Source organism: Bufo gargarizans, chromosome 3 (assembly GCF_014858855.1).
Source record: "Bufo gargarizans isolate SCDJY-AF-19 chromosome 3, ASM1485885v1, whole genome shotgun sequence".
NCBI classification, from domain to species: Eukaryota; Metazoa; Chordata; class Amphibia; order Anura; family Bufonidae; genus Bufo; species Bufo gargarizans.
Genome location: NC_058082.1, coordinates 557,307,455 through 557,322,291, shown reverse-complemented (window position 1 = coordinate 557,322,291; position 14,837 = coordinate 557,307,455).

Genomic DNA, 14,837 nt, shown 5'->3' with positions numbered 1-14,837 from the left:
CTAGTCCAACTGTATCTTAACTCCATTACATGAAGAGGAGCATGTTGTGCTTTATGAGTGCAAAGCAGATCAGATGCAATGGTCTAAGTTATTAGTAGAGTTAATGACCACTTTCCTGGTGGTCTAGGGTAGTCTAGGAATTAATAACTGCTGTCCTGGTGGTCTAGAGTAATGAAATACAATATTTTCTTCCCTGGTGATCTGAGGCTTAATATCCAGCGTCCAGTAGTTCCCTCACCTCCCCAGACTTCTGTTTGTCTTTTTTTCCTTATAGTAATGGGGGCATGGAGACAGATAAGAAGCCCTGTCCTAGGTTAATGATAGAGTTTATACCCTGGTGGTCTAGGGTAATGGAGGAGTTACTATAGACCTCCCTGGTGGTCTGGTCAGGTGTCCAGTGGTTTCTTTACCTCCTGGGGCTCCGGAACATCTTGCCTTTCTTACAGTAAAGGGGACATGTTGTGCGTTATGAGCGCACACACTTTTTTGCAAGATTTCTTCTTGGTAACAGTTTAGTCTTAAAAAATATGATAAAGGTAATTACTTGAGAAAAATAGATGAACCTTTTCCAATAACATGTTATTTTATTTGTGTTATATAAAAATCTAATAAAAATCTAATAAAGAAGAAAAGTAGAAAACCCTTTCTAAGAGCTAACGACGCGCCCAGCCTTTGCTTCTCCGTAAATTAACAAGCCTCGGTTCCATTTACAGTTGATAATGACAGCGTTGCCTAAATGGATACACTTTGGTGAGATGTGAAATACGTAAACACAGCCGTCCACTGCGAAAAATGCTTTCGGCAAACTAATTACGAGACTGTCTTTCGTGCAAAAAACAATCATTTATACTTCTGTTTAATTTCACGTACAAAATGTTCTTAATTTCAAAGCTCTGCCCTACGGGGTAATGATGGAGGGGCATGAATACAAAAGCAGAAAAGACAAAGAGCACGCAGTTATTACATGTGGTAAAACTACTCTGTGCCCACCAAATTTACAGATGGACGATAGGTAGTGTTGATCGAGCACCAAAGTGCTCGGGTGTTCGGGTGGTCTGGCCAAACACATCCGGATGCTCAGGTGCTCTCCCGAGCCCCCGGGTATAATGGAAGTCAATGGGAGAACCCGAGCATTAAACCAGACGCCCCCTGCTCTGAAGAGGGGAGGGTGTCTGGTTCATAGGAAAAGGTCAGAAATTGATGGAAACACCACCGAAATGGTTCGGAAACAGCATGGGGAGGATGTCTGGATGCATCTTGGACTCCCAGGTCGCTGCTGGGAACGGTGTAGTCCGAGTAGTACGCCACTTTACAGACTGACAATAATACGCACAAAACCGAAGATAAAATCGATTTTAGAGGAAAAATTGTTAGGAAACATCCTTTCCTGTATATTTACTTGTATATAAAGTGCAAGTGCTGCCAAAAATTACAAGGAAGAGGCACTCCGATACAACCTGTATATCACATAAAGAGGGCCTCATTCACATTGTGGTACAATTGTTCAGGTAGTGGGACTCCTACACTCATAAAGCCTATGCACTAAGTGAAAGGGCTGCCAAAAATTACAAGGAACCGGCACTACAATACACCCTTTATTACACATAAAGGGGGGCATCATACACACCCTTGAAAAACTATGATTGATGGCCTGCTGGTGACCCTCAAAAACATTAGGGGTGAGGGCCCGCTGCTGATCTGACCATCTAAAAAATTATGGGTGAGGGCCCGCTGCTGAGCTGAGCATCTAAAACATTAGGAGCGAGGGCAGTCAAATAAGCATGTGTTGATATGATGGAGGAGGAGGAGGAGGAGGAGAAAAGGAAGATTGAACCATAGACCCTTGTTTGTGGTGGAAGGGGTGCATGGGAATACAGTGTATTCAGTACACCATAAAAGCCACATTTAAAGTGCCTTTATGTTCAGCCGCTTTCCCCTGGTGGAGTCAACTTGTCAGCATTTTCAGTTGACAGGCGGATACGCTTATCTGTTATTATGCCCCCAACAGCACTAAATACCCAGTCTGACAAAACGCTGGCGGCAGGGCAGGCCAGCACCTCCAAGGCGTAGAGAGTATTGATGAGCGGCAGGGGTCATATTCGAATTCGCGATATTTCACAAATATTTTTTAGAATATTCGTCGAATATTCGAAAATTCACGATTTTTTTTCTAAAAAAATCGGCAAGGTAATGATTGTGTAGTATGCGAATTTTCGTAATTCTAATTTTCCGATTCAAATTTTTATTGCGAATTGTTTAACTTACAACTATTAGACAAAGAAGATTATAGCACTATATTAGCAAAATTGCTCTATATTCGATTTTTGGGGATATTCACTATATTGCTATAACTTAGTTTTTTCGAATATTCGTAATATTCTAAAACAAGAATATATAGCAATATAGCGAATATTCGAAAAAAACAAATATATAGCAATTTAGCTAATATAGTGCTATAATCTTTTTTTTTTATAGTTGTCATTTTTTTCCCATCTGAACTTCAGATGGGAAAAAAATTACAACTATTAGACAAAGAAGATTATAGCACTATATTAGCTAAATTGCTCTACATTTGTTTTTTTCGAATATTCGCTATATTGCTATAACTTAGTTTTTTCGAATATTCGTAATATTCTAAAACAAGAATATATAGCAATATAGCGAATATTCGAAAAAATGAATATAGAGCAAAATTCGCAAACACTACTACTCCTATATTGCAGCCTTCTTATTGGCCCACAAGCTAGAAGCAGGAAGTGATCATGTGTACTGATAAAAAAAAAATAATTGAAAAAGAAAAATCGGAAAAAAATTCAAATATTCTAAATTACGAATATATAACTATATTCTAAATATTCGTGAATTTTCGAAGTACCTATATTTGCGATAAAAATTCTAAATTCAAATATTTGTGATCAACACTAGTAGAGAGCCAGTTCATGCCACATGTCCAGCTTGGACACCCAGTAGTTGTAAGGCACTGAGGGATCATTGAGGACGCTGACACGGTCTGCTATGTACTCCACCGTCTTCCAAAACTTTTCTCTCCTTGTGACACTCGGCCATGCATCAGGGTGAGGGCGGGGTGTCATGAAACTGTCCCAGGCTTTGGAAAGTGTTGCCCTGCCTCTGCTGGAACTGCTGTGTGTTTCCCTTGTCTCCCCCCCTGGTTAGCCAAGGAACTACATACTCTGCCGCCAGCGTTGTCAGCTGGAAATTTTTGGAGCAATTTTTCCACAAGGAACTTCTGGTATTGCACCGCTTTGCTCGTCCTCTCCACCACAGGAATGATAGATGAGAAGTTCTCTTTGTAGCGGGAGTCGAGAACGGTGAACAACCAGTAATCGTGTTGGTCAAAATGCGTATAACGCGCGGGTCGCGGGAAAAGGCAGCCTAACATAAAGTCAGCCATGTGTGCCAGAGTCCCAACAGGCAAGACTTCGCTGTCGTCATCAGGAGGATGACTCTCAATCTTCTCATCCTCTTTCTCCTCTTCGGCCCATCTATACTGAACAGATGGAATAAACCTGCTGTGGGTACTACCCTCTGTAGCGGAGGCAACTGTCTCCTGCTCCTCCTCCTCTTTATCATCCAATTCACGCTGAGAAGACAAACTAAGGGTGGTATGGCTATCACCCTGTGTAATGTCTTCCCCCATTCCCACCTCTTTCACATGCAAAGCGTTGTCCTTAATTGTGAGCAGTGAGCGTTTGAGTAGACACAGAGGTGGGATGGTTTCGCAGATAATAGCGTTATCGCCGCTCACCATCTGTGTTGATTCCTCAAAGTTGCGTAAAACCTCACAGAGGTCAGACATCCATGCCCACTCGCCGCTTGTGAAGAGCAGAAGCTGACTGGAAAGGCGACAACCATTTTGCAGCTGTTATTCCACTACTGCCCTCTGTTGCTCACAAAGCCTGGCCAACATGTGGAACGTAGAGTTCCAGTGTGTGCTCACGTCGCACAACAGTTGGTGAGCTCGCAATTGCAAGCGCTGCTGCAGCTTTGCCAGGCCGGCGGTAGCGGTAGATGACTTTTGGAAATGGGCACACACGTGGCGCACCTTCACCAGTAGCTCAGGCAAATTGGGGTAGGTTTTGAGAAACCGCTGAACCACTAAGTTGAACTGGTGGGCTAGGCATGGTATGTGTGTGAGCTTGCCGAGCTCCAAAGCCGACACCAAGTTATGGCAATTATCAGACACAACCATGCCTGGTTGTAAGTTGAGTGGCGAGAGCCACAGCTCAGTCTGGTCCCTTATACCCTGCCACAGCTCTGCGGCGGTGTGCTGTTTGTCACCTAAACATATTAGTTTAAGCACCGCCTGTTGCCGCGTCCCCACTGCAGTGCTACACTGCTTCCAGCTGCTGACTGATGGCTGACTGGTGCTGCAAGATGATAATTCAGAGGTGGAAGTGGAGGAGGAGGTAGAGGAGGAGAAGGGGGGGTTGCAGCTACTAAAGTAGGTGGTGGTGGAAATCCTGATGGAAGTAGGACCCGCAATCCTTGGCGTCTGTAGCACCTGTGCCATCCTAGGGTATGCCTCCACAACGTTCACCCAGTGTGCCATCAGGGAAATGTAGCAACCCTGGCCACAAGCACTTGTCCATGTGTCAGTCGGTAAGTGCGTTGGTCAGGGCATGGGTGATGTTACGGGACACATGCTGGTGTAAGGCAGGGAAGGCACACAGTGAAAAATAGTGGCGGCTGGGAACTGAGTATCGACGGACAGCCACCTCCATCAGGTTGCGGAAAGCCTCTGTGTGTCACGCCTTGCCCTGTGAATGTGCGGAGGTCTGTCAGACTGGCTGCACATGTCTGACTTCTCTGTTTGTTTTGGTTTGGGTCTGAGCTGGATCTACCTTCCCTCAGGTGTACTGGGTTTGATTGTTAGTGAGGCTAATTATCCCTCCTTCCCTGTGGCCTGTGCGGGTTATAGTTATTTCCTGTGAGCTCTGGATGTGTGGTGGATCGTCTTCTCCAGCTCTGCTCTAGATAAGTCCTCTCTGTTTTTTCCCATTGTGTCTTTCATCTAGGCCTCTAGGGAGACGCTTGCTTCCTCCCGGTTTGAAGAAGCAGGTTTCCTCTTCCCTTTTCTCTACTGCTTAGGGTTCGCCAAGGGTTTATAGGTTTAGGCACGAGGGCATGTGCATATCCACTATTAGGGTATGCACATGGGCACAGCAGTTAAGGGAGAACTTTTAGGGATCGCTAGGAGGTGACCCTTTTCAACCTAGCTTTTGGGCCTAGTCATTTACTCTGTTTGTTTTCCTGTGTTTGGTTATTTCCCTGCTTATCTACCTATCATGACACTGTGTCCACAAGCCTAAATGGCAAAATTTCCAGGGCCAGTAATTTGGAAAGGTGCGTATTTAGTGCTATAGTCTGTGGGTGGGTGGCTGGGTATTTGCGCTTTCGTTTAAATTCCTGGGGTATGGATATCTGTACGCTGCGCTGGGACACATATTTGAATGTGCTTGCTGATGGTGCTTGCAAAGATTCAGTAGCATGGTGGGAGGCATCCGGGCCTGCTTCTTGGACAGGGGATTGACCAGCACGTAACACAGGGGAAGAGGAGGCAGTGGTGTGACCCGCAGACACTGATTGTGGACCAAGGTGTTCAGCCCACCTATTAGGATGCTTCGATGTCATGTGGTGGATCATGCTGGTGGTGGTGAGGTTGCTGGTGTTCACGCCCCTGCTAATTTTGATACGGCACAGGTTGCAAATGACACTTCTTTTATTGTGCGCACTGTCCTCTAAAAAGCGCCAGACTCTGGAACATCTAGCCCTTAGCAAGGGAGATTGCCGCAAGAGGGGGCTCTGGGGAACAGTTGCGGGCCTGTTTGGTGTGGCCCACCTTCTCCCTTTTGCCACCCCACTCCCTCTTCCAGCCTGTTGTGGTGCTGCAGATCCCTCCCCCTCTGTACTGCTGTCCTCGCTTGGCTTGCCACCTTCCCACTAAATGCTGTTGACTTATTGGCAACTGTGTCTCATCATCATCATCCACCTCGTGAAAAACACTAATTGTCGTTCCCCACCGTCATCTTCTTGTGACTGTGGATGCTCAAAAGTTTGGGCATGAGTGCACACGATCTCATGTCCCTCTTCAAGCAGGCTTAGCGAGAGGCCCAAATCATGGAATGGCGATTTAAAGAGCTCCAATTTTGGGAGGAAGGAGGATCAGGGTGAGGATTCTGTTGACCAGACTCTTGGCTACTGAGACTGGACTTTGTGGAAGACAGGGTGGTGCTTAACCGACTGGAAGCATTATCTGTTGCAAACCAACCGACCACCTGCTCGCACTGGTCTGACTTCGAGAGTGGTGTCCTGCGCCGCCCTGCAAACTGGGACATGAAGCTAGGTATCGTGGAGGAGTGTGTTTCTTGTGCTCGGGCAGCAGGCACAGTTTCACCGCGCCCAGGGCCACTGCCTCTGCGTGCACCATCAGCATCACAGCCACTTCCCCGTCCCTTACTGCTCGCCTTCTGCATATTTAATGATATATAGATGCTTGCAAGTATGTCACACGTACAGTAGCTCAGGTTTTGTAAGTGTATGCGCAAATAAATTAAACTGAATGTCACTGATATTTATGAGGCGCAAACGTTATACAGGAAATGTAGCACAGGCAATGTAACTGTCCGCAGTGGACACCGTCTACGTAAAAAGTACACTGGATCTCACAGATATTATTTGTATGAGCACACATTGCACAGGAGATGTAGCGCAGATAATGTCACTGTCCGCAGCGTCTACGGAAAAAGTACACTGGATGTCACAGATATGTCACATGCCACATGTCATCGGGTGCTTTATAGCACCCGATGACACGCTCCGGCCAGTCAATCATATGGCTATTACTGAGTATTGAGTTTTCTACTATGTGAACTAAATGTCCTAAAGGGATGATCTATGATTTACTTTCTAAATTGGGACTCTTGTTCTCTATAGGCTGTGTCTCTGACAGATAATATATATATATATATATATATATATATATATATTATTTTTTATAAACATTTAAAAAACAAACAAAGCAGACCCATAGGACACCCATAAAGGATTGTTAGTATCTTGGTATTAGAACCACCCAGAGCCTGGTGTTGGATTAGATTTAATTGGACCCAACTATCTTTTATGTAGAAAAAGCTCATCTTTCTTATGTATTGTATTGTCAGATGTGCCATTTCTGGTGCTCATACCACTAGGATGGACTAACCCAAAAGTTGACCTTATCATTACATGATTTGTCCTTCAGGTTGTCCGTGATGAACTTCCTTGGGCCTTTTGTGGTTGGCCCTCATCAATGTGACAAAATCTTGGCCTATTGGTTAACTTATGGGCCAGACTAACACTGCAGACTGTAGCTTATCAAGTCAGCACTCCTGCTCCACTCCAGTTCAGATAGTCTTCCAGTTCCAGTATCATCTCCAAAAGGGGCTCCTTTGAGTCCCATCACCATCTCTAAAAGGGGTTTCGTGGATCCTGCCATCAACAAAAAAGTGCCCTGTGGGTCCCACCAAGGGTGTTCTGTGGGTACCATTACATCTCCAAAAGGGAGATCCCACCATCATCTCCAAAAGAGTGTTCTCTGAGTCCCACCACCATCTCCAAAAGAGTGTTCTCTGAGTACCACCAACATCTCCAAAAGGGGGTTCTCTGGGTCCCATCACCATCTCCAAAATGGGGATCTGTGGATTCCACCACCATCTCCAAAATTGGTTCTGTGTCCCTTCAGCTATTAATCTTTCCTCTGGTCACTTCTTGGTCTGTACTGTTTGAATGTCCTTACTATTATGTCTACCCAAGGCGCACTTACAAGTACTTACCTGCCATCAACTTCTAGTGAAGTCTTAAGTCTTAGTATCCTCCAGGACACTACCATCGTGCTGTTATAACTAAGCCGGTGGACTAATAACCGAGCCACGTAATATAAAGGCAGAGGATGGATCTGCTAATTGAAAGATCTAAGAGCTGAAGGACCACAGAGGTCATTGTGAACACGCTTGGACATTGTAGCATTTTGCTCGTTATTGGTTTGGTAATTATCTGCACTTATCCAGCGTTAAGACCAGGACTGCAGGAGATGTTTTATAATTAGTGACCGCTCAGATATAAATGAACAGACAGAGCAGATACTGTATTACATGTTCTGTAAAATATCACAATCTTAAAGAGCCCCTATGAGCAGGATCAAACCCAATAAACCAGACGTTCTGCCTGGTAGAGTTAATCCTGCTGGTTACAATGATACCTGAAAATCGGCAGAAGTTTTCCTGAAGAAAAACATATAAATTTATATATACTTTTTATTCTTTATGCAAATTAGGGCTTCAGTGCTCCAATGGATGGGGCCTAGTCATTCAGTGCACCCCAGCTCTTCAGCTTTCCAGTGCAGGCTATGCTCCTTGGGGCATAAAGTTTTTATTTCCCAAGAGAACCAAAGCCAATATTTACAAGACAGCTATCATTTTAATATGCAGGGCCAACCCTAACAGAGTGTATGCCTGGTTTAATGGGGTTGATCCTGCTGACAGGTGCTCTTTAAAGACAATATGTCCCCTCTCCTGACATGTCTATGTTAGTAAATCTATTCTGAATTCTAATAATCATTCTACAACTTCTTTTGTTTGAAATCTGCATTGTGCTGTTCCTCTACTATTCCTCGTGGGAGTTACCAATTGGGGGGGAGTGTCAATACCAAATCAGCACTTGTTGGACTGTTCCAGTGTACAGGTAACACACCCCTAACTGATAACAGAGAGAAATAGGAATATTAAAGGGATAGCTTGGCAAAGACAATTCCTTTCACTATGCCCTCATAGAGGAGGAGGGCTCCTCAGCTAAGGACCGCCCTCAAAGAGCCAAAACAAAGAACTATTTGCAGATAGCGGCTTCCTCCCTTGAAGACCTGGCCTGTTTCAGGAATTACATGGTCAGCCATTCGTGTAATACTACAATGTCTGGTCTGATGTAGCATCCTCTGACAAAAACAGCTGATGGAAAGACCACCAAGGCTGGATTGTAGGGAAGGTCTACCTTGCCCAATTTAGAGATCCTATCCTGCTAAGAAGAGGGGCTCGAATTTCTTTTCTCTGTAACTCCTAAAGTATTCAATGACATTCTCATCCACCCCTTTTATATGTGACTAAACTAGGGGGTGTGGTGCGGTACGGGTAGTGTGGGAGCCCCCAAAAACCTTAAAGGGGTTGTCTCAGAATATCGACCGATCACCTATCCAGATGACAGAAGGTCATGATCTGTGGGATCTCCTGCAATCATTAGCAGAGGGGTCAGGTGTCCCCCTTTGAATAGTGCAAGAGTGAAGCATGCGCGCTGCCATTATATTCAGTGTTGGAATGAACAGATCGCTCGACCAGCACTCAGTTCAAATAGGGCGCTGAAATGTGGCCTCTGTTTTCCTGATCAGTGGGGACCCCTATGATCATTATAATGGGGTCCCATGTCCATCCTTGAATCGAGTTGAAGTTTAACATGCGCACTACTACTCCATTCAATTCCTATGGGACTGTACTCAGAAGTCCTATATATTTTGAGTGTGGCGCCACTGCACTCAAACAGGGGACACTGGACCTCTGTTCTCCTGAACAGTGGGGGTCCTAACAGTCGGACCACCACTGATCGGTTATCACCTATTCTGTAGATAGGTTATAAATCGTCCTTCCGTGACAACCCCTTTTACGTGGCCCTGCCCATAGCAATAGACAAATCACTGCACCAACTTCCAACATTCTGAGATTTTTCAAAAATTCCCTCATCTCCTTGTTCAAATCTCTCCTTTTATTTTCTATAAATTTAGACTAATTATAAACAAATAGTTTCTGAGCAATTAGAAAAAAAAAAAAAAAGTCCCATATATTAACCTCATTGTGCCAACACCATGTACGATGAGCCGAGCATCTGCAACTCCCACACCGGTCACCGGATTTTATTTTTTCCAATGAAATTAATTTCCCAATAAAGCGATAGAATGTTTCAATAAACACAATGTAACAAACATAATGCTATAGCCCTAACGGCGCAGTGTGGAATTTACCCAACCGCGCGGCTGTCATGGCTGCCAAGTTGTGCTGCGAGCGTGGCAGGCTGTAACCCGCGGCACATTATTTTTTTAGGATGCTGTGCTTAAAATTAACTTGTTGGCCCATTAAAATAAATGGAGTCCAGTTCCTATTCATTTCAACGGTTGATAAATCAGCAAAGACAAAACACACATTAATATCTTGGCAGTGGCAGCTCATTTTGCGGCGCTGAGACAAATAGTGTGCGAGGTCGAGGCTCGGCTCGGTGGCAGGGTGCAGATGCGTTGTCAGCTTGTATCAAATGTGGCCCGCTTTTTGCACCCAAATATAGAGTAATTGGCATGAGGAGTCTGAAGGCTCTTAAAGGGCAAATCAATGTGAACCTCGGGCTGATTAGATATGAAGCAACGTCGCAAATCATTAACGGATATGCACGTAAAATGTTTAGATCGTGACAAATACGCAAGACAGCGACTTCTGCTCCGTGCTGGCGGATCTATAGAAAGTTTTTATTGCTACTCTATTAATAATCTGTCATACGGTGCATAATAATGTGCAAAACCTTTTGTACCCTATGCAAATCTGGATGTATAAATATAGCCTGGATGCAAGGTCCTGAGGGGAAGGATTAAGGTGCTGGATGTCTCCAAGATGTGAGCACCTTCATTGTGGCACCCAGCGAAGTCTATGGGGTCCTGCCCAAAGCAAAGATAGGATCTAACCAGCAAGGCAATGTCTGAACTACAGCTAGCTGACTTCATATGATAATTAGCCAGTGACTGTCTGTGTCACTTGCTACATATCTAGGGACAGACAAATATCAGATGTTCAGCAGTGTGCAGCCTCCGATCACAAAACGGTTAATTCACACTGGCATGTCCATTTATCTGTTTTTACCAGTTGTCACGACCCTCACCTGGTCAGGTGGTGATGTATAGCTTCCAGCCAGTTGCATGGAGAGGTAGCAGCATCCATATTTTAAAGGCCACTTGTCTGGAGACTGATAATAAAATATGGGTTTGGTCTAAGGTCTGAATATAGTAAGGGACTGTGGTATGGCATCTGATATTAGTATATGAGTCTGTGGATTGTCCCTCGAAAAATATTCTACAGTCACCTAGATCTGAATATTTTTTGTAATTGCATGTAAAAAATTAGCATAGCCAGTGAATTATTCAATAAAATGTATCTGTATAGCTCCATCTGCTGTTTGTTATTTTTCTTATTTCCTTGTCCTGCTCACTGAGGTGGCCGCACATGCTCAGTTTCAACCTTAAATTAAGTCCTGAGCTGTGATAGGGAGAGAGCTGCAGCAGAACAGACATGCCCCCTGAGCTGCTGCAGAGAAGACACTCCCCCTAAGCTGCAGCAGTATGGACACGCCCCTGAGCTGCAGCAGAGAAGACACTCCCCCTGAGCTGCAGCAGTATGGACACGCCCCTGAGCAGCAGCAGAAAAGACACTCCCCCTGAGCTGCAGCAGTATGGACGGAATGTACTCCATATGCATTCCATTTCCGTATTTCCGGTTTTCCGTTCCGTTCAAAGATAGAACATGTCCTATTATTGCCAGCAAATCACGTTCCGTGGCTCCATTCAAGTCAATGGGGCTTTAAAAAAAAACAGAATGGACACGGAATGCATCCGTATCCGTTCCGTTTTTGTGGAACCAGCTATTGAAAATGTTATGCCCAGACCAATTTTTCTATGTAATTACTGTATGCTGTATATGCCATGCTTCCGTTTCCGTTTGCAATCCACAAAAAATGGAAACCAAACGGAAAAACGGAACGGCAAAACGGAACGGAAGCGGAACCACTACTGAAACAAAAAACAGATTGGTTTAAAAAGGACCACAAAACACTGAAAAAGCCATACGGTCGTGTGCAGGAGGCCTTATAAAAATATATCCAGAAAAATTCCTCACCTCTTGCAGATGTAGGAACGTTCACTCCACACTGGAGGCAGCAGGACCCGACACTTCCAGCATGATCATGTGATGTCACAACTCTGGTAAGGTCCTGCTGCCTCCAGTACAGAGCAAGTGCTCCCTCCCTGAAAATCTGTTTTTTTAACATAGTGTAGCCATTTTTGATGGCCTCTAGATGGATGCATTCATGTCTAAATAGCCGTTAAAAATGGTCCCATTGACCTCAGTGGGGTCTGTATGGCCGTGAAAACGACCTAAAATAGGATGTCCTATTTTGTTTCAGCCACTATTCACTGGCCGTTAAAAAAATAGCCCCATAGACTTTTAATTGCTTCTAAATGTAGCCACTAGAAAAGCAGCCGTCACACCACCGTTTTCTGCCATTGTGTGAATGTACCCTTAGAGTCACATTAACCTCTCCTCCTACCGGTGCCAAAAAAACGGGAAGAAATATGTTTTTTGTTTACCGTGTCATTAAAGATTTATGAAAACATTGTGTTTCTTTTGCAGAGCCAAGTTTGGAGTGCTACAATTAATAACTGCTATTTACATATTTATCCATCTTAATCTTCCCGCCGCTTTATAAATACTGCAGGAACTCTGTCAATATTGCAGGACGCGTTCAGCCTAATCCCAGCAAATGTGAGCCGCGCCGAGGAATCACTCACTGCTGCTTAGTATAAATAGGCCCTGATTTAATCTTGTCGGGTTTGGACTCTCAAGTGTAGAATATGAACGGGATGAGTCTGCAAATAGGATGATGTGTGCAAAAATGGTCTGCGCTAAAATATTGGGAGGGCTTTTTTATGAATTACATTATTTATTCATTGGGTAGGAACTTATTGCATTTTTTGCAATTTTTTGCGATACAGATGAACACAAAATGTAAAAATATACATAAAACACAATAAAATATATATAAAAAATGAATGGAAACAAAATGTAACAAATAGAAATATAAATTGTTACTTGCCTATCGTCACTTGTCCATGTTACTCCTGGATTTATATTCTTTCTTTATGTTAGACTGAAAAAAAATATCTTTTAGCCCTTTAAGGATAGAGTCAGTTTTATTTTTTATTTTTTTATTTTTGTTTTATTTTTTCTTACTTTCCAAGGCATCCCTCTAGCGTTGGTTGTATATATATATGTATACAGTAATCTCCTGAGCTCTCCCTAGTGGTGGCTGTATATATCTGTCCGTAGCAATCTCCTGAGCTCCCTCTAGTGGAGGCTGTATATGTCTGTATGTTGTAACCTCCTGAGCTCCCTCTAATAGTGGCTGTATATATATGTATGTAGTAACCTCCTGAGCTCCCTCTAGTGGTGGCTGTATATATCTGTATGCAGTAATCTCTTGAGCTCCCTCTAGTGGTGGCTGTATATACCTGTATGTAGAAATCTCCTGAGCTCCCTCTAGTGGTGACTGTATATATCTGTATGTAGTAATCTCCTGAGCTTCCTCTAGTGGTGGCTGTATATATCTGTATGCAGTAATCTCCTGAGCTCCCTCTAGTGGTGGCTGTATATATCCGTATTTAGTAATATCCTGAGCTTCCTCTAGTGGTGGATGTATATATCTGTATTTAGTAATCTCTTGAGCTCCCTCTAGTGGTGGCTGTCTATATCTGTATGTAGTAATCTCCTGAGCTCCCTCTAGTGGTGGTTGTATATATCTGTATGCAGTAATCTCCTGAGCTCCCTCTAGTGGTGGTTGTATATATCTGTATGCAGTAATCTCCTGAGCTCCCTCTAGTGGTGGCTGTATATATCTGTATACTGTAATCTCCTGAGCTCCCTCTAGTGGTGGCTGTATATATCTGTATGTAGTAAGCTCCTGAGCTCCCTCTAGTGGTGGCTGTATATATCTGTATGCAGTAATCTCCTGAGCTCCCTCTAGTGGTGGCTGTATATATCTGTATACAGTAATCTCCTGAGCTCCCTCTACTGGTGGATGTATATATCTGTATGTAGTAATCTCCTGAGCACCCTCTAATGGTGGCTGTATATATCTGTATTTAGTAATCTCCTGAGCTCCCTCTACTGGTGGCTGTATATATCTATATGTAGTAATCTCCTGAGCTCCCTCTAGTGGTGGCTGTATATATCTGTATGCTGTTAGCTCCTGAGCTCCCTCTAGTGGTGGCTATATATATATTAGAAAGAATGATTTCATGCATCTCTATGTCTATGTGGGATATTTGTAACGTAACAAGCTCCTGCTTCTATAAAGATTTATTAATAAATTAAAGTTTACATAACAAATGGTGTTCACGTGATGGAAGTTCACAATAAATACAATTAAAATATACAAAGTAAAATCCACGGAAGGATCAAAGTGGCTTCAGTGTCACAGCGGATTGGTTTACTGAATATTTCCTTGACTTGCTGAGAATCGTTCTCCTCCCTAATAATCTCAGACTGAATGTTCTACAGGCTGTGGCCGGTGACCACCTGTCCGGTAAACACGCTGCAGGTTTCCTACGACCTTCACCTATCGTCCCATCAAACCGTCAGTGCACTAAATCCAGGATGAACAGGAGGAATCACCCGGCTGGTAAAAATCAAGTTAACTATTAAATCAATCAAGGCCGAGCTCATAAAACCGCCATTTATGTGTAAAGGATAATGACACGTTCAGGGATAAGATAAAGAGCCGAACTGACAGCACTAAAGAGGCGCGCGCCGCATTCCTCCTGCCGAGAAGGTGAGACGCTATTGATTGCAGATGGGCGTTTTATGATAAAAAGCTGCTGAAAGATTCACGACAGAGCAGATGGACGGCGGGCTTCACCTGATTGACGCAGATTATTAAGTGGTCTCATGGCGGTGTCATTGCCGGTGAGATGTTAAGGATCTTTA